Source organism: Antennarius striatus, chromosome 10, assembly GCF_040054535.1.
Source record: "Antennarius striatus isolate MH-2024 chromosome 10, ASM4005453v1, whole genome shotgun sequence".
Taxonomy (NCBI): domain Eukaryota; kingdom Metazoa; phylum Chordata; class Actinopteri; order Lophiiformes; family Antennariidae; genus Antennarius; species Antennarius striatus.
This window is the reverse complement of record NC_090785.1, coordinates 20,714,074-20,738,897: the sequence shown is the minus strand read 5'-3', so window position 1 is coordinate 20,738,897 and position 24,824 is coordinate 20,714,074. Positions and strand designations below refer to the sequence as shown.

General features: G+C 44.3%; 1 pseudogene; it reads right to left on the bottom strand.

Moving 5' to 3' along the window:
• Positions 1 to 4,248: 4,248 nt before the first annotated feature.
• LOC137602411 (cyclic nucleotide-gated cation channel-like) lies at positions 4,249 to 20,502 on the bottom strand (annotated as a pseudogene).
• Positions 20,503 to 24,824: the final 4,322 nt, after the last annotated feature.

The following is a 24,824-nucleotide window of genomic DNA, read 5'->3' as shown; positions in this document are numbered from 1 at the left end:
GCAATAAACTGAATAAACTGAACCCAAACCTCTCCATAGTTTTCCAGGGGAAGCTGTGCTCGACACGGTCAAATGCCTTTTCCTGATCTATTGAAATGAGACCAGCATTTATACCCATTGATCTGGACACCTCCAAAACATCTCGAATTAGATAGACATTGTCTGCCATGGACCTGCCGGGCACACAATACGTTTGATCCCGGTGGATGACCTGCTCCATAGCTTCCCTCAGCCTGGTAGCCAAAGCCTTGGACAGAATCTTGTAATCGGTGCAGAGCAGTGACACAGGGCGCCAGTTCTTGATGTCCTGCAGATTGCCTTTTTTAGGCAGGAGTACAACGACCGCCCTCCGGCAGGACAGTGGCAAAGAGCCTGAGGCTAGACTTTCAGTAAACACTTCTAGAATATCACGTGCTAGAATGTCCCAGAATGCTTTATAGAATTCAACCGTCAGGCCATCGATACCCGGAGATCGTCGTCCCTGCATGTTCTGCAGGGCAGTGTGGAGTTCCTCTAACTCCAGCGGCCGGTCAAGTTGTGAATTTGTCTCCGTGGAGACCTGAGGTAGCTCTGCACAGAACTCCTCTAACAGTGGCTGGTTTTCCCGGTATTCACTGTCATACAAAGATGAATAAAAACTCACAGCTCGCCTTCTGATCTGTCCGGGCTCTGTCAGCTCCTGTCCTGTGTCAGACAGCAGGGAGTGGATCACGTTGGTCAGTCCATGCTTCCTTTCCAGGCCGAAGAAGAAGCTAGAGGGAGCATCCATCTCTGTGATGTTTTGCACCCTGGATCGGACCAGGGCACCCTGTACTTTAGTATCCAACAGGTCGGCTAAAGCCATTCTTTTGGACTTGAGGATTTCAGTACACCTCTGATTTCCTGTGGAAGCGCTTGTCTCTAACGCCACAATCTCAGCCTCCGGGTCTTTCATAGACCGGCAGGTGTCACGTGTGACATTCAGAGTATACTGTTGGCACAGGAGTTTTGCCATAGTCCTACCACTGCCTAAGAGAGGTAAAATCAGCTTTTCTAAGTCTAAAAGTGCTCCAAAAATAACTGAAGATCTCTCTGAAACCTCTGTCTAAAGCTAAACTTGAATTAAAATGCCAGTATGCACTCCTAGGTAAAATACTGTATGTCTCATCACAACTCGACATAAAACCAGAGAATGATCAGTAAAAGCAGCTGGCATTATATTACAGTCTTTAAAAACATTGAAATGGTTTTTAAAACAGTAAAAGCGATCCAGCCTGGCTAAAGACACCCTACCTTCTGTCAGGTGGGACCAAGTGTACTGTTGGCAGTCTGGATGCATCCTCCTCCACACATCCACCAGGCCATGAGAAGAGACTAGCCGTTTCAGAGTGTGTTGGGATGCTGGGTAAGGCTCTGCATGATTACAGTCTAATATTCCATCCTCAGTACAGTTAAAATCCCCACACAAGAGTAAAAAGTCTTCCGAGCCACAGCAATCCAGTCTAGTTTGTATTTTTTCTAGAAAGCTCTTCCTCTCTGCACCGTTGGAGCATAAATATTCACAAAAACCAGGGTGCGGTGTTCAAAATGTGCCTTCGCTAAAAGACACCTCCCCTTTTATGACATGCTCGATTTCTAGAGATGTTGGGTTAAAAGTTCTAGAGAACAGGAAGCCCACTCCACCACTCAATGTGGTGTTATGGTTCAGGATCACCTGTCCTTCCCACTCCTTCATCCAGTCCTCCTCATTGTTCTCATCGCTGTGTGTTTCTTGTAAAAACAGAACATCAATAGTTTTCCTCCTTGCTGTGTCAAAAACCAGCGCCCTTTTCCTTTCTTGTCTGGCTCCATTTACGTTTAATGTCCCCACTCTAAAATAATCCATGACAAGGGGAAAAAGTTAAAATAACCTTAAAGTAATTAAATATAGACAGCCCCATCAAACTTGAGTTCAGTTGTTTACAGACTTTACTCATTTACTTTTTGAGTCGTTATATCTCTTGGTCACTGAGTTCTGATGTGGCTCTGTTTTGAATAAGTTGTTTTGCCGAATTATAAAAAATTAATTTATCAGGAAAAAACTGTTCCAGATTCAGACCTTTCATGCCTTTAGTTTGTTTGTGTTAACAATTTAAAAAATTTTTCAGGGTAAAAATCGTGGTTTTGACTGGCAGTGACTGGAGTATGAGATAGGTCACTGCAATCAGACATACATTCATCACTGTCACTACTGTCTGGAACACTCGGTGTGCTCTCAAGTCGACCAGCTTTACGTCCGGAGAAACAGTTAAACCATTCTTCCGCTTACCGTGCCGCCTGGTAGAAGCAGGAATCCATTCAGACTCACACTCGTCTGTGATATCTTCAGTACCCGTCTGGTTTCCTGTCTCAACATTCTCATTTTTATCACCAGTCCCCTTCCTATTGTCACCTACCGCACTTGTCACCACCTTAGTCTCACCCATTGTACTTTTCCCACCCAGTTCACCTACCACCTCCATACTCTCACCCATTTCACTCACTACCTCTCCAATCTCCCCCTGTTCACCTGTCAGCCCACCATTCTCATCCATCACATCGCATCACCCGACTCGCTGGGCACCGCCCCACTCTCACCCACCACTAGAAGAAGATGATTCTTTTTTTCAGTTTTGCAAAAACACTTTAATCACATTCAAACATTTTACAATTTTTCCTTAGATGAAAATACTGAAGTGTTTCAAGTGTTTCTTCCTGGTTGTTGTCTCATTTCCCAGGTACACACCGAGATATTTGAGATCATCAGTCCTCCAACACAAGTTTTGAGGAAGAACCGGGTGGTTGCCATGCCACTCACCAACAGCAAGGGCTTCACTTTTGCTCCAGTTTACTTTTGCAGCAGTTAAAACATTGAATGGGTTTGTTAAAACCACTAAAAGAAGGTTTTTTTTTAAATAAAATTCTTTTTGCAAAAACACTTTAATCACATTCAAATATTTTACAATTTTTACATTAGATGAAAGCACAAAAGTGCTTCAGAAAAGAAGAAGAATTTTTTGCAAAAACACTTCAATCACATTGAAACATTTTACAATTTTTCATTGGATGAAAGTACAAAAGTGCTTCAAAAACACTAAAAACCAATAAATAAAAGGAAATACAATTTAAAAATTAGTGCATTATATCAGGAAGTCTGCAAAAGTGAGTTGATCATCAACTAAAGTGCACAGGACATTTTTGTGACACCAGATGTTCCTAAAGTTATTTAGGTCTTTTGTCATTTTATAAAAAACAAATTCTAGTTTTAAGAGACATCTGATGTTACAGCAAAAAACAGTAGCTGCTTCTTGAACAGTATTGTTTTCAATTCTCTTCTTCCTGGTCACGTAAATTGCGAGTTTTGCCTCTCCAGAGATAAAATTTAAAAGCTGCCACTTTGAAGAAGAAGAAGAACAAGAAGAATGCAACAAACATCCAACCATTACTGGTGAGTTCAGTGACTGCTTTTGGGATTTTGCTGCTATCAAAAAGAACGTGTTGTTATTTTCCTCTCCCTTTACTGTGGATCCTGATGATCCATGCACAAAATAAAGGGTCCGTATCAGAGTAGTATTTCATATTTTATTAACCAAGCTGCTGATATGATAATATATTAACAACATGCAGAAGAGTAAAAAATATTTAAAAATATTTATGAGGATGCAGATTCAAAGAATTGGAAGAAAAAGAAAGAGTTTCCATTTTTATGTGAGTTTGATTTGGCGTAAACTGTGGATGAGTTCAAAGATCCTTTAAACTAAAAATCATGACAGTCTGTGTGGATAGCATGAGATGCTCCCAACTTAAAAAGGACATGATGGACATAAGTTGTCGATTTAAATATTCGGTATGAAGAGCAGGCAGGTAATCAATAATGCTCATAGATTCTGTGCCTAATGATACATCCATAGATTAAATAATATCTACCAGACCAAAGTACAGAGCAGACCATCCTTTTTTAGGCATTGACTGAGCCAGGAGTAAACCAATTATCTTTGGAACCGATTAAGACAACAGTAGTTTGTTTTTTTCCACTTACTCAAACATCAGGTCATTCAAATCCATGCAAAACTTCACGAGGCAAACGCATGTAACGTATTAAGAAAGTCTACATCAACTGTCAACGATAAAACAAAAGGTTTCTGATGTTCAATTGTTGCATCTTTGCCAATATGTTAAAAGTGTTTTGTGATATTGACAGATGTTTAGTGTTTGTTATCTACATCTATTTTTTCTGATGAGGGATGCACTTCAGAGCCAGATGTTGATCTCACTGCGCACACCATCACCACCAGAAACACTGTCGTTACCATCAGCATCTGGCAGGAAGCCACTTCCTGTGGCAGCTGTGGTGACGTGTTCGAGGGTTGTGATTCGGTTCTTCAGTCGAAGTTTGGAAGCGCTGAACTCACTCTGCAGTCGTGCCAAACACGCCTGAAAGGAAGGCGCTCATTGGTTGTCTGTGGAATGACGGAACTAAGTATCAGTGGTGGTATCAGTGGTGGTGCCAGGAGCCGGTCCAGACTGGTTTCCAGCCTCTCAACCTTCTCCTTGAGGTCCCCTCCTGTAGAAACGTTTACTTCCTCCAGGAGCCCCTCTTTCCGCAGGATGTCCTGCCCCCTCAGCTCAAGCTGAGCCCTGGCATGGGGGAACTTCTGAAGCGCTTCCATGAGGTCTTGTTTAGAAAGGCAGACCAGGTCTGAGTATCCCAGACTCTGAATGTTAGCAGTACCTCTGTTACCCATCTTGCTGCTGCTGATGTTCAGGACGCTGATTTCTCCAAAGCAGCTTCCTGAAGTGAGGACAGCGAACTGGGTGACCCCATTGTCCCCCGTAACTGCTAGCTGGCCATCTTTTACTATGTACATCTCCTTACCCAAATCTCCCCTAAAAAAAAAAAACACAGAAAATTGATCCATACTTTTAACAGCGTTATTGCACATCATTAGGTGAAGTACTGACATGAAACACAGAAATATAAAATTGACTTTGATATAGAAACATAGAATATTGAATTATGATAAATACACTGAATTAAAATATGATACGTAGATTGATAAATATATAAACCTGATTAAAAATAAGGTTTTTGCTTTTTTCTGTTAGTTCTGGAATACTTGTCAAATGAATGTATATCTGATTAACAAGAAGGCCTCAGGCCAGTGAGTGCTTTATAAACCAATAAAAGGATCTTAAAATTGATTCTGAAACAGTGCAGTGCAAGGATTCCCAGACAGGTGTAATATCTGCTTGCTGTCTGGAGTTGGACAAGATCCTGCTTCTGGTTTCCTAACCCAGCAGTTTTCAGTTTGTAATTAAAAACTGATAGTGTGAACATACAGAACAATTGAGATTTGGAGTTAGACTCTTTGATGAAGAAGGAGAAACACCTTTGAGGAGGCACAGACGATAAGTGTCTGTCTGGAGGTCTAACAAAGACAAGCTGATTAATTTCAAATACGCCCCAATAATCCCATGTTTTCCACAACCTCATTACTAACAGCAGATTCATCCACTGAAATACAGCCTAGCGCTGATGGAATTACATTATGTTAGTTCTGCGACACTCTCATGGTGCCACCATTCATTCATTTCTAATTGTGTTAGAAGGACACAGCTTGACACCTTAGACAATGTTTTAAAATAAGAAATCCCCTGAGGGTTTTAGTCTGTAGGTTTTACTGGTCATCCACTGACCAGCTGTACGATGTTGAGTACTCCGCATACAACTGCTGGAGTGGGATATTAGAAATATGTCCAAAATGTGATAGTTTTCTTTTATTGTGCTATATATTCAATTACTCAAAGTACACTCGGGTTCCTGACTGTACAAAAGTTGACCAAGTTTTCTCAAGGTCAAGGTCATTATCTCATTTTCATCCCCTTTGTAATGTGTAATTATTAATGTGCTTTTTGTTTCATTTTCTGTCTGCAACGGTTGGGAAGGTATTTGGTGGACTAATGGACGAATGGACAAACAGACAGAGGAACGGACAAAACGAACACTGACAGTTACAATACATCACCGCTTTGAAGTGGGATGTAACAAACCCTAAACAAGACACTGAATTCAACTTTCCCTTGTAAAAGACCTTTTTTTACTCTTTTTAACTGATATTTTTGAACTTATTTAACTTTGTCAACATGTTCATGTGACACTCTAACCATTACAGGTGTTCATACTACACATCATCTTGGGTAATCTTGTTTATATTAGGTATATGTGGTAGTAAATATACATATGTGGTTCTCACTTTATCTGTGAGAACAGAATTTTTGCTTTAACAAACATTTCAGTCGGTGCCTAATAGATCAATATGTATTATGCAATTGCTTATGAGAGCTTTATAGAGCAGAACCAAAATGCATACATTTATTACAATGGTGCAGCATTAAGTAATACTCACCTTTCTACACATGTAGTCTCCTGGACTGAAAACCTGTGGTCGAAGTTTTAATACCAATTCTACAAGGAGGCCTGCCTCACCCTCCTGGAAAATATGCACCTGTAAACACAGAGTTCATTTTGACCTTTGCAAAAACATTTAATACATGGATTTGTGAAACTTAAGCATGTAGTTGCAAGTTGTTTTCGCCTTTACCTTCTTCGGTGTGTCCAGGTGAACATTCATAGCAATCTCTGCTCTCAGGTTATTGGGCAAACTCCTCTGCACTTCCTGTTCATCTGTAGTCTTCAGATTGGTCCATAGATAATCAAACCAGTGGATGACACACTGCTCTAAGACTTGCTTACATGTCTGAAGTGCATGTAATGTTTCAGGGTGTCAACACAGCTCTGAAAGGCTGCTCTGGTCACATTCATGTTGGAGATCATGGCTCCAACATTACCCACAACATTACCCATAAATATTTGCCAACCTCGCAACTAAAAGAGTCCAGTTGTAAAAAGACAGCAGCACCAATCACCATCAGCCAGTGGTAGTACGCATCATCAGACGGCGAGAGGACCATGATATTAAACGTCCTCCTGCTGGTAGAGACGGGGACTTGACTGATATGCAGATTGACTGAGCAGACAAGTCCGGTGCTGATTTCTCCTCCGTCAGACTGTTCTGCACCCATTCTCTCAGAGTTATCACCATCCCAACTATCCTGAAGACAGACAGGTAGAAGTGTAGGGTTATAATAAAAAGGACCGATAATTCATTCTTCTAACATTCAAACACACTGGATGTATGAGTTGACGCAGTAAAACCATTATGTACTTGGACAGAGCTCTTCTCCCACGAAAATAATTCTGGGAATTAGTATCTGTTCTGTCATTGACCGCCATTCTCTGAAGCTCTGAAGACGTGCCATCGCACACACACACACACACACACACACACACACACACACACACACACACACACACACACACACACACACACACACACACACACACACACACACACACACACACACACACACACACACACACACACACACAAACACACAGACACACAGACATACATGCACACACAAACACACACACACAAATCACAATACATGTTAAGGGATATATTAAGGATACTTCTAGAGTCTAGAGAGAAATACAGCACTGACAGTCTTATGGAGTTAAGAAGAACATGTTAGTAAACAGTTATCACAGTTTTCAGACTTCGACAAAGTATTTCTAACCAATTAATAAATCAAATAAATTATTATTAATTTGTCCACAAGATCTGCTTAAAAACAAAAACAAACAAACAAGCACCAGGAAAAATAGAGGTGCAAACAGTAACACACTGCTTCACCATGCTTGTCTAATTGTGTTGCCGGCTGGTAAAAAAAAATCATGTATTACAACCAAACAGATTTGTGTTTTAGAAAACAATTAGATCAGAAATCTGTTAAGGCACTGGACTCACGATGAATTTCACAAAGCCAGTCAAAAAATTTTAAAAAGTTGAAGGGACTAAATCCTGAACTACTGTATACCGCTGTTAGAGAAAATTCTGATGCATGGACTAATAACAGACATGAGACCAAAGGTGTGACAGGAAGGAACACAACACTCTCTGTACTGTAGGGGGCGCCACAGAGTCTATTGTTACCAACACCCCCCCCCCCCCCGTAGCCACTCTTCAGCCACTTCTTCCATTTTGTGTGTCACAAGTGTTGCTGGAGCCTATCCCAGCTGTGAGAGAGAGGCGGGGTACACCTCTCGACGTGTCGCCAGTGCATGAAAGACAAACAACTAACAATGCGCACATGCAGTCAGTTTACAGTGACTAGTTCACCTCAGCTACATGTTTTTGGAAGAGGGGGAAAACCAGCGAACCCACACAGACACAGGGAGATCTTACAAACTCTGCAGAGAAAGAACTCGAGTCCAGAACCTTCTTGCTGTGAGGCAACAGCGCCACCCACTGCACCACTGTGCCACTATTTTGTTAACAACCCTTGTGTCAAATTAAACATACCCATTCCATCGTTAAGATATAAATACACAGTAACATAAACTACATAAACATGATAAATGTAAACTTTTAACATTTAGAAGATTGACAGTTAGTTTTACGAGGTTCTTGGACATTGTGTGTTTTATAATGTGAACGTGGGTACTTGCTCAGTGTGCTGTCGGCCTGCTCACACTCATCCTCCACCCAGGTTTTGGCTAACAGTCTGCATGAATCCCGAGGCATACCTGTCATACTAAGAGCACGCCCTGACGCCATTATCACACAGACTGACCAACACACACGCAGTGTGAAAGAATTAAGTTAATCTAGTCTGGTCATCATGCTGTATCACACATTAACACGGAAACCTAATGGCATAGCAAAAAGCTGTATATGACAAAAAAAGATGCTCATAGTCAACAAACCTAATAGATTTCCAGACAAATCTTCAGATCCTGTTTTAGCTCATCCCTCAGCTGTGTTCACATAGTTTAGCTGCTCCCATCTCTGTCTGAATTAGGAGATGTTAACCATGGAGGACAGACTGATGGTGATATGATGGGGTGGATGGAGTGAACAGAAGTGGCCGCTCAAAGGAATGATCACATGGGACTTCACAATAGCATCTTTTTATTTGCAAACTCTGTCTGTCTGTCTGTCTGTCTGTCTGTCTGTCTGTCTGTCTGTCTGTCTGTCTGTCTGTCTGTCTATCTGTCTGCCTGCCTGCCTGCCTGCTGTCTTTCAGCATGAAGCACATCTGAATTCAAGAAGTGGCCTCAAAACTGCAGCTATGTCTTGATGTGCATGTATTTCTGAGTACAGAATGAGGCACTTTGATCCCTGTGATTTTATGACACAGACTGAATATGGATTTAAATACTGTTCCAATGGAGTGAATGAATAATTTGTTTAGATGGAGTGTTCTGTTTTTAGCCAAAAGCTCTGTGGTGCTGATGCAGTAGCAGCATTCTCTTAAAATGTTAAAATGGACTGTGACTGTTTTAATGAGACTGAGTTTCAGCGTTCTGGCCTCAACACTGGTTGACAATCTCCTTTGCTGTTAATTTGTCCTCATTTAGCAGCAACACTAATGCAGTAATCACTATTTTAATTTACAAGGAGGTATAGTAGGAAGCATTTCAGTCCTTTTTGTGTGTTACATAGGGAGAACTTTGTGAAGAAAACATCCAAGGATGTTCAGTTTTGGACCATGGAGGTGGTGGGAGAACAATGCCAACCCACCTTCAAAGATCTGATTTCCTCTATTAACAGTAACCACCACAACCAATGAAGAGAAGATCAAATATTAAAATGATGAAAAATAAAATAAAAACATCCTCTATTATACTATTATTGAGAGGTTACCATGTGGTGGGGTTTCGTTTTTCTTAAAGACAGGAGACAGTGTATTAAACACAAGATATTTATTTTGCCAATTCATGTATAGGTTGAGTAGCATTACAATAATATCATCACAAGGTTGAGTATGAGTCCAATAATATCATCGATGATATTGACAGACAGGTTCAACAAACAGACAAGTTCAACAAATACTTATCTAAGCATGATGAGAGCTCTGGAGACGATGAAAAAAGTCCTCCGATGTGTTGTTGCAGAATATTCTGGGTACAAGAAAAAACTTCAAGTACAAACTAGAAAATGGATCACATATCTTTTTATACCCTAAAGGTGTGACTACAGGGAGGTATTAACCTCGGCCCATCTGCTTTCAACCAGTTCTTTACGGGCTTTCACTTGGTACGTCATGACCTCCAGACGTTACCAAAAATATCAAGTCGACAGTTTCACAAAACTATTTGATGACATAATATAATCAGTCACTTGAACCCTGTGAGGATCTGCTGCAGACATTATTTGGATGACCTTGTGCAGAAACATACATACATTCTAATTTCAAGTACAGTGTATGAAATGATCTGGCTAGCTGCTTCTGTCAGTGTCTAACTTCTTCAAGGATACCCACAAGTCATGCAAGCATTTCCAAATATGGTCTAACAGGAATTATTTTCATGCAGCGTCTTCATGACCTCGAGACATCCTGGGGCCACCTTCACAAGAGCTGAATAATATGACACACACAACACTCCAGATCTTTGGTTCAATTAAATGATATTATTTTATTATATTATTGTATTATTTTATTGTATTAAAAACTTTCCACCACAACCACAATGTTTAAAGGATGAATATTATCCTTTGGTGTCAAACCAACTGGTCATAGGACCCAAAAAGCACAACTCAAAGAGAAACAGTTAATGTAGGTTTAGTTGTGTGAGGGAGTGTGTGTGTGTGTGTGTGTGTGTGTGTGTGTGTGTGTGTGTGTGTGTGTGTGTGTGTGTGTGTGTGTGTGTGTGTGTGTGTGTGTGTGTGTGTGTGTGTGTGTGTGTGTGTGTGTGTGTATCAGGGGAACAAAGATGAAATAACAAAGGGTGAGGAAATTCTGTGCAACGTTTATGGTTGAAGGACAAGGCATAATAAGTGCTGAATAAGTGAGCATCTAAATGACCCAACAAAACAGGAAGCAAACATGAGTGATCAGTTTGAATCATGATGAGGTGTGTGGAAAGGTTTGTCATCAGTCAAAAGAATCCAACAAAATGAGTTAGATCTTGTTAAATTTTGTAAGTTAATTCCTTCCTTGTAGATTTAGCTACATATTGTCTTTGTCCCTTCACATCTTTGTTACATTTAGTTTCACCTACCCTGATTGGCCCATGGTTTTAGTTGTTACTGGTCGTGTATGTAATATGATAGTGTTAGCTAGGACAACTTACAAGAATAAGAAATTAAAGCTTTACACTAAAAATAACTTATCCATAGGGAGGCATGCATCTAAAATTCAATCATAAGATTTATACAATTTTATTCATACATCCCTTCCTTGAGTGGTCACCTTATCGTGGTGGAGGGGTTTGTGTGTCCCAATGATCCTAGGAGCTAAGTTGTCTGGGGCTTTCTGCCCCTGGTAGGGTCACCCATGGCAAACAGGTCCTAGGTGATGGACCAGACAAAGTACTGCTCAAAGACCCCATATGATGACAAAAAACATTGACACACGTTTTCCCTTGCCCGGATGCGGGTCACCGGGGCCCCCCTCTGGAGCCAGGCCTGGAGGTGGAGCTCGAAGGCGAGCGCCTGGTGGCCGGGCCTGCACCCATGGGGCCCGGTCGGGCGCAGCCCGAAAGGACAACGTGGGTCCCTCTTCCCATGGGCTCACCACCTGTGGGAGGGGCCATAGGGGTCGGGTGCATTGTGAGCTGGGCGGTGGCCGAAGGCAGGGACCTTGGCGATCCGATCCCCGGCTACAGAAGCTGGCTCTTGGGACGTGGAATGTCACCTCTCTGGCAGGGAAGGAGCCTGAGCTGGTGTGTGAGGTTGAGAAGTTCCGACTAGATATAGTCAGGCTCACCTCCATACACAGTTTGGGCTCTGGTACCAGTCCTCTCCAGAGGGGTTGGACTCTCTTCCACTCTGGAGTTGCCCATGGTGAGAGACGCCGAGCAGGTGTGGGTATACTTATAGCCCCCCGGCTTGGCGCCTATACATTGGGGTTCACCCCGGTGGACGAGAGGGTAGCCTCCCTCCGCCTTCGGGTGGGGGGCCGGGTCCTGACTGTTGTTTGTGCGCATGCACCAAACAGCAGTTCAGAGTATCCACCCTTTTTGGAGTCCTTGGAGGGGGTGCTGGAGAGCGCTCCCACTGGGGACTCCATCGTTCTGCTGGGGGACTTCAATGCTCACGTGGGCAATGACTGTGAGACCTGGAAGGGTGTGATTGGGAGGAACCCGATCAGAACCCGAGCGGTGTTCAGTTATTGGACTTCTGTGCTTGTCACGGACTGTCCATAACGAACACCATGTTCAGACATAAGGGTGTCCATATGTGCACTTGGCACCAGGACACCCTAGGCTGCAGTTCGATGATCGACTTTGTGGTCGTGTCATCGGACTTGCGGCCGCATGTCTTGGACACTCGGGTGAAGAGAGGGGCGGAGCTGTCAACCGATCACCACCTGGTGGTGTGTTGGCTCCGATGGTGGGGGAAGATGCCGGTCCGACCTGGCAGACCCAAACGTATTGTGAGGGTCTGCTGGGAACGCCTGGCAGAATCCCCTGTCAGAAGGAGTTTCAACTCCCACCTCCGGCAGAACTTCACTCACGTTCCGGGGGAGGCGGGGGACATTGAGTCTGAGTGGACCATGTTCCGCGCCTCCATTGTCGAGGCGGCCGACCGCAGCTGCGGCCGTAAGGTGGTCGGTGCCTGTCGTGGCGGCAACCCCAGAACCCGTTGGTGGACATCAGCGGTAAGGGATGCCGTCAAGCTGAAGAAGGAGTCCTATCAGGCCTTTTTGGCCTGTGGGACTCCTGAAGCAGCTGATAGGTACCGGCAGGCCAAGCGGAATGCGGCTTTGGTGGTTGCTGAGGCAAAAAAACGGGCGTGGGAGGAGTTCGGTGAGGCCTTGGAGGACGACTTCAAGACGGCTTCGAAGAGATTCTGGTCCACCATCAGGCGTCTCGGGAGGGGGAAGCAGTGCAGCATCCACACTGTATATAGTGGGGATGGGGAGCTGCTGACCTCAACTCGGGACGTTGTGACTCGGTGGGGAGAATACTTCGAAGACCTCCTCAATCCTGCAGACACGCCTTCCCATGAGGAAGCAGAGTCTGGGTTCTCTAAGGCGGCTCTCCTATCTCTGGGGTTGAGGTCACCGAGGTAGTTAAAAAGCTCCTCGGTGGCAGGGCCCCGGGGGTGGATGAGATCCGCCCGGAGTTCCTAAAGGCTCTGGATGTTGTATGGCTGTCCTGGTTGACACGCCTCTGCAACATCGCGTGGACTTCGGGGACAGTGCCTCTGGCAGACTGGGGTGGTGGTCCTCCTTTTTAAGAAGGGGGACAGGAGGGTGTGCTCCAACTACAGGGGCATCACACTCCTCAGCCTCCCTGGTAAGGTCTATTCAGGGGTTCTGGAGAGGAGGGTCCGTCGGGAAGTCGAATCTCGGATTCAGGAGGAGCAGTGTTATTTTCGTCCTGGCCGTGGAACAGTGGACCAGCTCTACACCCTCCGCAGGGTCCTTGAGGGGGCATGGGAGTTCGCCCAACCAGTCTACATGTGTTTTGTGGACTTGGAGAAGGCGTTCGACCGTGTTCCTCGGGGGGTTCTGTGGGGGGTGCTTCGGGAGTATGGGGTACCGGACCCCTTGATAAGGGCTGTTCGGTCCCTGTACGACCAATGTCAGAGTTTGGTCCGCGTTGCCGGCAGTAAGTCGGATTCGTTTCCAGTGAGGGTTGGACTCCGCCAAGGCTGCCCTTTGTCACTGATTCTGTTCATAACTTTTATGGACAGAATTTCTAGGCGCAGCCAAGGCATTGAGGGTGTCCGGTTTGGTGGCCTCAGTATCGCGTCTCTGCTTTTTGCAGACGACGTGGTGCTGTTGGCTTCATCAAGCCGTGATCTCCAACTCTCACTGGAACGGTTCGCAGCCGAGTGTGAAGCGGTTGGGATGAGAATCAGCACCTCCAAATCTGAGACCATGGTCCTCAGTCGGAAAAGGGTGGAGTGCCCTCTCCAGGTTGGGGATGAGATCCTGCCCCAAGTGGAGGAGTTCAAGTATCTTGGGGTCTCGTTCACGAGTGAGGGTACAATGGAACGGGAGATCGACAGGCGGATCGGTGCAGCGTCTGCGGTGATGCGGACTCTGTATCGGTCTGTCGTGGTGAAGAAGGAGCTGAGCCGAAAGGCAAAGCTCTCGATTTACCGGTCGATCTACATTCCTACCCTCACCTATGGTCACGAGCTATGGGTCGTGACCGAAAGAACGAGATCCCGGATACAAGCGGCCTATCCTGAATCCTATCCTGAATGTTGTGTCCTGTTATACTGTTTAGGCTAATCATTATTTGAATGCGTGCACTACTGTTTTTCACCACATGGGGTCACTGTGGGAAGCCTGCTTGTAGGGGTTCTATGGGATGAAGTGAGGAAGTGGGGAGAGAGGAAGTGACAGGTACGGCATGCGATGATGTGAAGTGATGCTGATACACAAACACAAAGAATTGTCGATTGAAATAGAATCCATGTCTAAAGTCTCTTCATTCTAACCGTCCACCTCTACAAATTGGCGATGAGGTAACCCGCCTGCACTGAACACGTCCGCTTGTCAACAGTCTGTTATATTGACAGCACCTCCTGCTGGCACCAGGAGGGATGCCTCACCTTTCTGCTTATCATTCACACTTCATTGTTCTTCTGGTTCTTCAGGTTGCAATGCATTTTGTTGTCAGCCTTTCAGTAATCTTAAAATGTAAACTCATATCCATATTTAATGTACCGTACTTAAACAGTGGATGCACAAGTTACCAATGCAGTTCTTCTCACTTCTTGCAAGAATAGTAAATCTAATGAAAGCCACCAGCTCATCTTTGGATATATTTCTCCACTCTCACCCACTGTGTTAGGCTACTCTTTCTCCTTCCTTGTTTATACATGTCAGCACCTCTATTATTATATCATTAGACATAAACAGCTTCCATGCAGTCAGTCCTAAACCCAGGTACAGGTCCTAGCCGAACACGTAGAAAACTGTGACTTGGTGTTTCAGCCTGTCTGGCAGGTAACTGTCCAGTCAGAGCCCTTGTAGCTCCTTTGGCTCAGCACAATATCCACATCCTCATCAGAGGACTCGCCAGGGGACTCCTGTGTGTCTGACTGCTCTGGTTCAGTGGGGGTATAAAAGTCTGGGTCTTCCATATCTGAGATGTCACAATCTGACTCAATGCCTGCGACTGGCTCTTCATTCCATCCATCCTGGATCATTTGCAGGACTCCCATCAGCCACTTTACTATAGATAAAATAAAAACACACATTTAAACAGTAATTTGATTACACGTTACAATATATCACCAAAAAAATTAAGTTCATAAATGGAGAAATGACTTACATGCGTGTTGCTATGTAGCAATGAGCTCATGGGTGGTGAGCTTGTCGACAGCAGGTGTGTTGATTGGAAAGTTGCAGCAGAAATGGATAATTAACAACATGTGTATGCGGGACAGTAAGGCCCCGTCCACACGGTGCCGGAACTTTTTGAAAACTTAAGTTTTTTCACCCGACATAAAAAACGATTCGCGTCCACATGACAGCGTTTTCAAAAAGATCTCTGTCCACACGTATCTGTCACGGTTTGGCGTGGCAGTTCTGGTGTGTGGCAGGGAGAGGCCAGGCTGGTGGGTGGAGCCACGGCTCCACACCTGAGACTCATCCACACCCCCGTTCTTATCGTTCACACCTGAACTTCATTGGGGTAATCATGAGACTTTTTAAGCCTACCTCAATGAGAGCTAGGTGTTGGTTTGTTTCTCTTGTTTGATTCCTAGAAGTCTGTTATGTTTCTTGTCTGTCTGGAGAATTCTTTCAATTTTGAATAAATCATGGATGGAATATTTGCTTTTGGTGTCCTGCACTTGGGTCCATATCCCGCCTCTCGTGACAGTATCCGCATCAGTGCATTGATCAACACGTTTACAAGCAGAACAACTCTGAAAACGACAGCAGAGAGGAAATTCATGGCGTTCCTCCTGGACGAGAACTTCCATCACAGAGTTCTCCCACCAGCAAACAGTGTGTCCCGCTCTGACCCAGAACTGGCGTCGAGGAACTTTGGCGAGGAACATGAATGAATGAATAAATATATAAATTTTATGACTCAGAAAGAAACAGACAAACAAATATTCAAGTGTCAAGCATGTTATCAACGCATCTTCAACATGGAGCTACTATACATCAGAAAATAGTCGGTTTTAGCTCCTTTTGTACATGTATGGGTCACATGCATGACGTCACAGCGGTTTTCGTCGCAGGGACATGCCCCCCGGATAGAAAAAGTTGCGGATACACAGTCCACACAACAACATAGACAAAGCGTTTTCAAAAAATTCCACCTTGGCCAGCGTTTTCAAAATGTTGCATTTTCATTCCGCATATCTGCGTTGTCATGTGGACGGAAGGTGTAAACACAACAAAAAAGTTGCATTTTCAAAAAGTCCTGGCATCGTGTGGACGGGGCCTAAAAGTGGCTAAAAATACAAGGTTCATACAAGATTCTATAAGAACTATTTGGGGTCATATGTGACCCCACTTGCGGAAGAGTGGGATAGTGATAGAAAAACAAATTTCTTTAAAAAAAAATTTTTTTAAATGCAAATGTCCTCATGTCACAAACATTTTATGAGGAATATCTGGAATTACGGCTGTCAGTTTAACGCGTTAATTAGATTAATTAATTACACTGCAAATTAATGCACTGTAAAAATTAACGCAATTAATCGTGAGTGGCAAGTCAATGCACAAGCTTTTTAAATTTGGCCCAATGAGTGACCCGTAGGCTGTAGTGGCACGTCACTTCGTACCTGTGCCACTAGTCAAAAGCAGAGTGACAACAGAGATGGACGCGAAACAGGAGAGCGAGGCAAGCCCACTTGGACCTTTGAGCGTAAAGTTTATTTATAAAAAGAGCAAAAATGGGACTATCAACAAAAACGCAGTGATTTGTACCTTTTGTAAAAGAGAATTTTCATATCATCGAAGCAGCTCCAACCTAACATATCATTTAAATGCAAAACATCTCAAGGACAGAGTTGTCTGTTGTCAGTTCCTGTAACGTTAGCTTACCCTTTTAAAGGAAATGCCTGTTGGCATCTTGCTATTGAAGTTAGCCTTATTTAGAGGCATGTTATACTATTCATTTTGAATTGCCGTATTGAGTCAGTTTTAGTATTCATTTTGATTGAGAGTCTGCTTATATTCCTATTTGAGTCTCAGCCTTATTTTATTTCTGAATTTTATTTATTTTATTTAACTGTATTTGTATTGCATTTTTGACAAATGCACCTGGCCTAATTGGTTTGCTGATGTGCTTGGCCTTTTGTCTTTGGAATTTCATGTATAAAGCACACTTAACCAATAAAAATGTGGATTTCATATCTTCTTGTGTATTCTATTGATTAGTCATGCACTACAATTTTGTAATGTACTAGAATTCAAATTCTTTATTTGGGGGTCTTTAGCAGGTATTAGAGTAAAATGCGATTAATTGGATTAATTAGTTACAGCTAATGTGATCAGGCAGACAGGTAGGAGAGTACTTGGTGTGTCATCTGGAAGGAAAGTGTATAAGGAGACTCGCAGGAATGAAGAGGTACAGGAGTGTATACAGAGAAAGAGGTTAGCTAAGAAGAAGTGGGACACTGAGAGGACTGAGGAGACTAGACAGGAGCAAAGGGAGATGCAGCGTAAGGTGAAGGTAGAGGTAGCAAAGGCCAAACAAGGGGCTTATGATGACTTGTATGCTAGGTTGGACAGTAAGGATGGAGAGACTGATCTATACCGGTTGGCAAGACAGAGAGATAGAGATGTGAAGGACGTGAAGCAGGTTAGGGTGATTAAGGATAGGGATGGAAGTCTATTGACAGGTGCCAGTAGTGTGATGGGAAGATGGAAAGAGTACTTTGAAGAGTTGATGAATGTGGAAAATGAGGGAGAACAAAGACTAGAAGAGGTGACTGTTGTGGACCAAGAAGTAGCAAAGATTAGTCAGGATGAAGTGAGGAGGACACTGAAGAGGATGAAGAGTGGAAAGGCAGTCGGTCCTGATGATATACCTGTAGAGGTTTGGAAGTGTCTAGGAGAGGTGGCAGTAGAGTTTCTGCCTGGGTTGTTCAACAGGATCTTAGATAGTGAGAAGATGCCTGAGGAATGGAGGAGAAGTGTGCTGGTGCCCATTTTTAAAAACAAGGGAGACGAGCAGAGTTCTGGCAACTACAGAGGAATAAAGCTGATGAGCCATACAATGAAGTTATGGGAGAGAGTAGTGGAAGCTAGACTAAGGGCAGAAGTGAACATTTGTGAGCAGCAGTATGGTTTCATGCCAAAAAAGAGTACTACAGATGCAGTATTTGCTCTGAGGATGTTGATAGAGAAGTACAGACAAGGCCAAACAGAGCTGCATTGTGTTTTTGCAGATCTGGAGAAAGCTTATGACAGGGTGCCCAGAGAGGAACTGTGGTATTGTATGAGGAAGTCTGGAGTGGCAGAGAAGTAAGTAAGACAGTGGTGAGGTGTGCTGTAGGTGTGACAGAGGAGTTCAAGGTGGAGGTGGGACTGCATCAGGGATCAGCTCTGAGCCCCTTCTTGTTCGCTATGGTGATGGACAGGCTGATAGACGAGGTTAGACAGGAATCTCCATGGACTATGATGTTTGCAGATGACATTGTGATCTGCAGTGAGAGGTGGAGGAGAAGCTAGAGAGGTGGAGGTTTGTCCTGGAAAGGAGAGGAATGAAAGTTAGCCGCAGTAAGACAGAGTACATGTGTGTGAATGAGAGGGACCCAAGTGGAAGAGTGAGGTTACAGGGAGAAGAGATCAAGAAGGTGGAGGATTTTAAGTACTTAGGGTCAACAGTCCAGAGCAATGGAGAGTGTGGAAAAGAGGTGAAGAAGCGTGTACAGGCAGGATGGTACGGATAGAGAAAAGTGTCAGGTGTGATGTGTGATAGAAGAGTTTCAGCTAAAATGAAAGGAAAGGTGTACAAAACTGTGGTGAGACCAGCGATGTTGTTTGGTCTAGAGACAGTGTCACTGAGGAAAAGACAGGAGACAGAGCTGGAGGTAGCAGAGATGAAGATGCTGAGGTTCTCTTTGGGAGTGACCAGGAAGGATAGGATCAGGAATGAGTACATCAGAGGGACAGCACATGTTAGAGGCTTTGGAGATAAAGTCAGAGAGGCCAGACTGAGATGGTTTGGACATGTCCAGAGGAGAGATAGTGAATATATTGGTAGAAGGATGCTAAGTTTTGAACTGCCAGGCAGGAGACCTAGAGGAAGACCAAAGAGGAGGTTTAAGGATGTAATGAGGGAGGACATGAAGGTAGTTGGTGTGAGAGAAGAGAATGCAATGGACACGGCTAGATGGAGGAAATTGATTCGCTGTGGCGACCCCTGAAGGGAAAAGCCGAAAGGAAAGGAAGAAGAATTTTCTTAATCACCTGACAGCACTATTTGGAATATGAATATACAGTGTGCCCTCGTTCCTCACGGTTAATGCATTCCAGGAACCACACGCGATTAATGAATTCCGCGATAAAGTGACAAACTATTTATCTTTAATACTGATAGTAAACCACCTTCTATCTGTATTACCTTTTCCCACTCTTATCGACTGTTTAAAGCACCTTTGTGTCTCACTTAAGTTCGAGACTCATGGAACATAGCGCACTTCCTGATGCCTTCAGCCAATGGAATGAGCATACGGTATCGCATGACTGCCTACCAAAAATGTGCGATGAGGTGAAGTCGTGAGAGTTGATACGCGAATGCGCGAGGGCGCACTGTGTTACAAGTTTTCATTTTGAAGCTTATGAAAAAAACAGTGGTGGGCAGTCAGGGCCAGCAAGGCCTTCTCTGCTGGTCTAACATAACCAGAGATCATGATAATAAACTCAGCAAAAATATAACACTTTTGTTTTTGCTCCCATTTTTCATGAGATGGAATTAAAGATCTATAATTCATTCCAGTTACACAATATTATCATTTTTCTCAAACATTGTTCACAAATCTGTCTGAATGTGTGATAGTGAGCACTTCTGCTTTGCTGAGATAAATCATCCCACCTCACAGGTGTGCTACATCAAGATGCTGATCTGACGTCATGATTAGTGCACAGTTGTACCTTATAGTCCATTAGCCTTTGGAAGGATTGGGCCGCATTTTTAAGCCCGAATGGCATATGTGTGAACTCAAACAGTCCAAAGGGCGTGACCACCGCTGTCTTGGGAATGTCCGAGGGGTGTACGGGGACTTGGTGGTAACCACGCACCAAGTCAACTTTAGAGAAGACGACCTTACCCGCCAGGTGTGCCGAAAAATCTTGCATGTGGGGAACCGGGTGGCAGTCTGGTGTAGTAACATCGTTGAGGTGACGGTAATCGCCGTAGGGTCGCCAACCGCCGTCTGGTTTCGGCACGATGTGGAGGGGCGAGGCCCAGGGGCTGTCCGAGTGTCGGATTATCCCAAGCCACTCCATATTAGCGAACTCTGCCTTGGCGATCGCCAGCCTCTCCGGATCGAGCTGCCGGGCTCTAGATGGGAGGGCCCTTAGTGTCAATGTGGTGCTTGACACCATGTTTGGCAGTGGCGGCGGAGAAGGTGGGTTGGGTCAAGTTGGGGAACTCGCTGAGGAGGTGCTGGTACTTGTCACCCTCCGTAAGAGAACTGGAGAGGCCGCTGTATTCTGCCCCGTCGCGGACGCACGTCAATGAGGAGAAGGTCAGTGCGTCCACCAGGCGGCCATGTTTGACGTCCACGAGCAGACCGTGGGCACACAGAAAATCGGCGCCGAGGAGGGGGAAGGAAATGTCGGCCATGACAAATTCCCATGTGAAGTGCTGGCCCCCAAAACAAAGTCTAACAGTTTTTGTGCCATAGGTGCGGATCGGGGTGTCGTTGGCGGATGTCAACGGCGGTCCCTGGGCCCCGCCAGCAGTGTCACTCACCGTGGCTGGCAGGACGCTCCTCTGAGCATCGGTGTCGCAGAGGAACTTACACCCAGAGATAGAGTCTTTGATGAACAGTAACCGGGTCGTGGCGCCCGCGCTCACGGCCTTCACAGAGCGCGGGCCATAGCTGCAAGGGGTGCAGCACTGCTTCGCCTTCGCGCCGAAGCGTGCGTGGAAGTAGCATAACCCTGGGTCAGAACGGTCGGAGGTGGCAGGGGCGTTTCTGTCAGTCTGTACACCGGCGTACGGGGGGTGTGTGACTGCGTGCCGGGGGAACGTGACTGCGCGCCGGGGCCAACACATCAGGGGTGAAACGCTGTGTAGCTAAGAAGAAACGGTCAGCCTCCTCTGCTAGAGCACGGGGTTCCGTAATGGTCGTATTGGCGAGCGCCGTCTGCACGTTCGGCGGCATGTGCCTCTGGAAAAGTTCAATGAAGAGGAAATTCGGTTCTTCCTCCCCCAGTAGGGCTAACATCATTTCCATGTGTTCTGAAGGTTTGCTGTCCCCCAAACCTTTAATGGCAAAGAAACGCCTGGCTCTCTCAGGTCGTGACAGTTCAAAAGTTTTGAGGAGATATGCCTTTAATGCTGGGTACTTATCACTCGCAGGAGGGGATGTGATGAAACGCACTGCCCTGGCTGCAGTAGAGCTCCCTAGGGCCGCGACGATGTGGTAGTAGCGTGTAGCGTCGTCATCCACGCCGCGGAGGGCAAACTGAGCCTCCGCCTGGGCGAACCATGCCGCAGCGGACGTCTCCCGGCAATTTCAGGACGATAGCATTGTTCGTCATGTTCGGATCAGTCTTGGAAACTTCGTCAAGACTGACGTCGGGGTCACCAGTGTGGTGCCGAAGAACTGGAGTCGGAGGCGGAGTATTGAAAGGAGCATAAACTTTACTGCTGAACATTTGAGCAGGGTAAGACAGAGTGAGCAACACCTTAACCCGTCCGTGTAGGAACCCCCAAACTACACCCAAAGTACCTGGGTGAATTATGTAACCCCACTACAACATAGGCAAAAACTGGGTAAGTGTTCTATTTTTAGATTAGAGGGGTTTTATCCAATCAAAATTCAGCTAGCTTGTTTTGCCAGGTTGAATGAAATCCGCCCAGGACCTTCAGAATCTGAACATATACTTAATAGACAGATGCGATAGCCAATCAGATCACGAGTTGGTGACACTAAGGCTTTCTAACTGACTTTACGTTCACCTGACATGTACGTGTTCTGTGATTGGATACTCACTCCGAGAAGGCGGCGCTATGCAGACCACATTTGAAGAGACGTTCTTGTCAGAGGAGGGTGCCATCCCAGAAGGAGCTAACCTGAACTAGCTAACCTGTTCTAGCTAACCTGAACTAGCTAACCTGTTCTAGCTAACCTGAACTAGCTAACCTGTTCTAGCTAGTGGAGTGTTCTTGAGGAATGAAAGGAGAATGGATTTTGTCTTTAAATAAGTCGTTTGAAGAGTTGTTTCGGTATACATGCGTTTCATTTATCTAAGTTTTCATATTAAATGTTCTTGTAATTTAATTTCATTTATATCAAATCAATTATAATGAAATAAAATGACAAATATACTAAAAAGGAAAAAAAATTCCTGCTCTTCTGCAATATGTGTAAATAATGTGGTGCACTTGTGCAGCTGTGTGATTGTAGTGGACATACACAGAGACTTGTTTCCGTGCTGGAATATATTCTGTTTATACCTGATAGAGGTGATGCAACATCTAGTAGTGTGTTATTGTATGTCTGTGTTTTGTTTCTCTAGCTGTGGTGTCATAAATGATAGTCATTTCAGTCGGTTTTGTTCTGTGACGTAGATGTGTGAAATCTATAAAAGGTGTGGCCGCGGGGCTGCACATCACTTGCTCTGTGATGTGCAAGTGACAATATAAGGAGTGGGGCTGACGCCGGTTTTTGTCCCATTTGAGAGAAGTCATAAACATCTCAGTCTGAACTCTGCATTGGTAGCAGTGGTGGAAGCTGCTCACAGCATTATGGGATTATTTATGCAAGTTTGACTAATGATAGCATGACTGAAGGTATGAAATGCAAGACCCGCCACTTGAAGAAAAGCAACCCCTGGGGTCATGTTTGACCCCACCTGTGCATCTAAGGGTTATTATAATTTTCATGCCTTGTTAATTTTAATATTTTCAAGACTTCACTAACGTTTCAGCATTTTCAAAAAAATTACAATTCAGCACCAGCCTTTGCATAAATTTAAATGTTTTCAAAAACCTTTATATTTCATCAATTACTTGTAGGTATTCACATGTATTGTATTTAGGGTCGGTCAAAGTCAAACTTTCTTTCTTGTCATTATACACATGCACAGACGGTACAACGAAATTTCAAAGGCCAGATGGTCCAAATCCGCTGCACCCCAGGCGTGCCGCCACTACAGTCCTACATGACCTAATATTACCTAGATGCATGTTTTTCCTGATAGTTTCCGGTAGTACTGTCGCCTCACAGCAAGAAGGTTTTGAGTTTGGTTCCTTTCTCTGTGGAGTTTGTATGTTCTCCCCCATGTCTGAATAGGTTCTCTCTGGCTTCTCTGACTTCCTCCCACCTACAGAAACATGAAGTTTAGATGGACTGATCACTCTAAACTGACCAAAGGTGTAGCCCTGTGATGAGTTGGTGTCTCATCCAAGGTTTACCCCACCTCTTGCCTGTAGCCAGCTGGAGGAATGTGCTGTATATCTTCCCCATATTGACCTCAAGTTGAGTCAGCAGTGGTTCAGGATGTTGATAATGCTTTAATGTGAATGTGGTCAGTTGCTGGAGAACCGTCACCACGTGGCCTCTTGGTGAAGGATTATGCGTTGTCATGATAAAGGAAGTTATCAGTCCAGTGCCAATGATCCATTCTGGTGCAAATATCCTGTTTCGTGACAGTCCCACTCTGAAGACATCTACAGAGCAACATTGTTACTGTCACAGCGCCATCTATTGGGAAAGGTAAAGTGGATTGTGTGACAAAAAAATTTTGAATCCTAAAATTGATAGGGTGACCTTCATCGGACGGAGAGCAGGAAGTCAATTTCTACTCTTTACTACCACCTAGTGGACAAAAAAGTTCCGTCACACATTCAGTCGTTACTTCCACAAGAAAAGCAGTGACCAGTGATTTAAACCAGTTTATAGTGGACTAAAAAAAAACCCCAGCAGCCCAATAAAATAAAAATGTTTTTGTCATCCATGTAAAAAAAGTCAACATTTCTTGAGTATAATAATTTCAAACAGATGTTTTTACATCTGTAACCAGTGATACAGTGTCACCAAATCATGAACATACACGCCACTGTTGATGAAGTAGTTGTTCAAGGAAAAAGAAAAGGCACATGAAATGCAGTATTTTTTGGTTAAGACTTTTTATTTGTGAAATTTAATCTGTATTCTGTATTTTTCCAAGTCATTAAATTCCCCATGGAACACCATTTTACCCTGGTGGGGTGGTTTGTGTGGGCTCCAGGCCACCTCTTCGTCAGGCTGCTATTTGCTCTATCAAAGAACGGCCCGACAAACAGAGATCCCACTGGTCCTCCAAGTCAGGGGTTGAGTCAGGAAAAGTTTTTGGAATAAAATCTGCTAAAGCTCACAATACAGGTCCAGAAGAAATTTAATTTGTGTTTCAATTTATTACTTGATATTAAGCAAAGAAAGCACCTTTGGTACATTCAATATTCCATAAAAAATGAACTTCACCAGTATATGCAAAATGTTTTACTTAACATTTTATATCTGATTGTACAATCTGTATTGCTATGGTGTAAAGCAATAGTTTTCCCCACAGTTGTTTTCCAAAGAGAAGAAACACATCAGCAGCTGATCAATCGA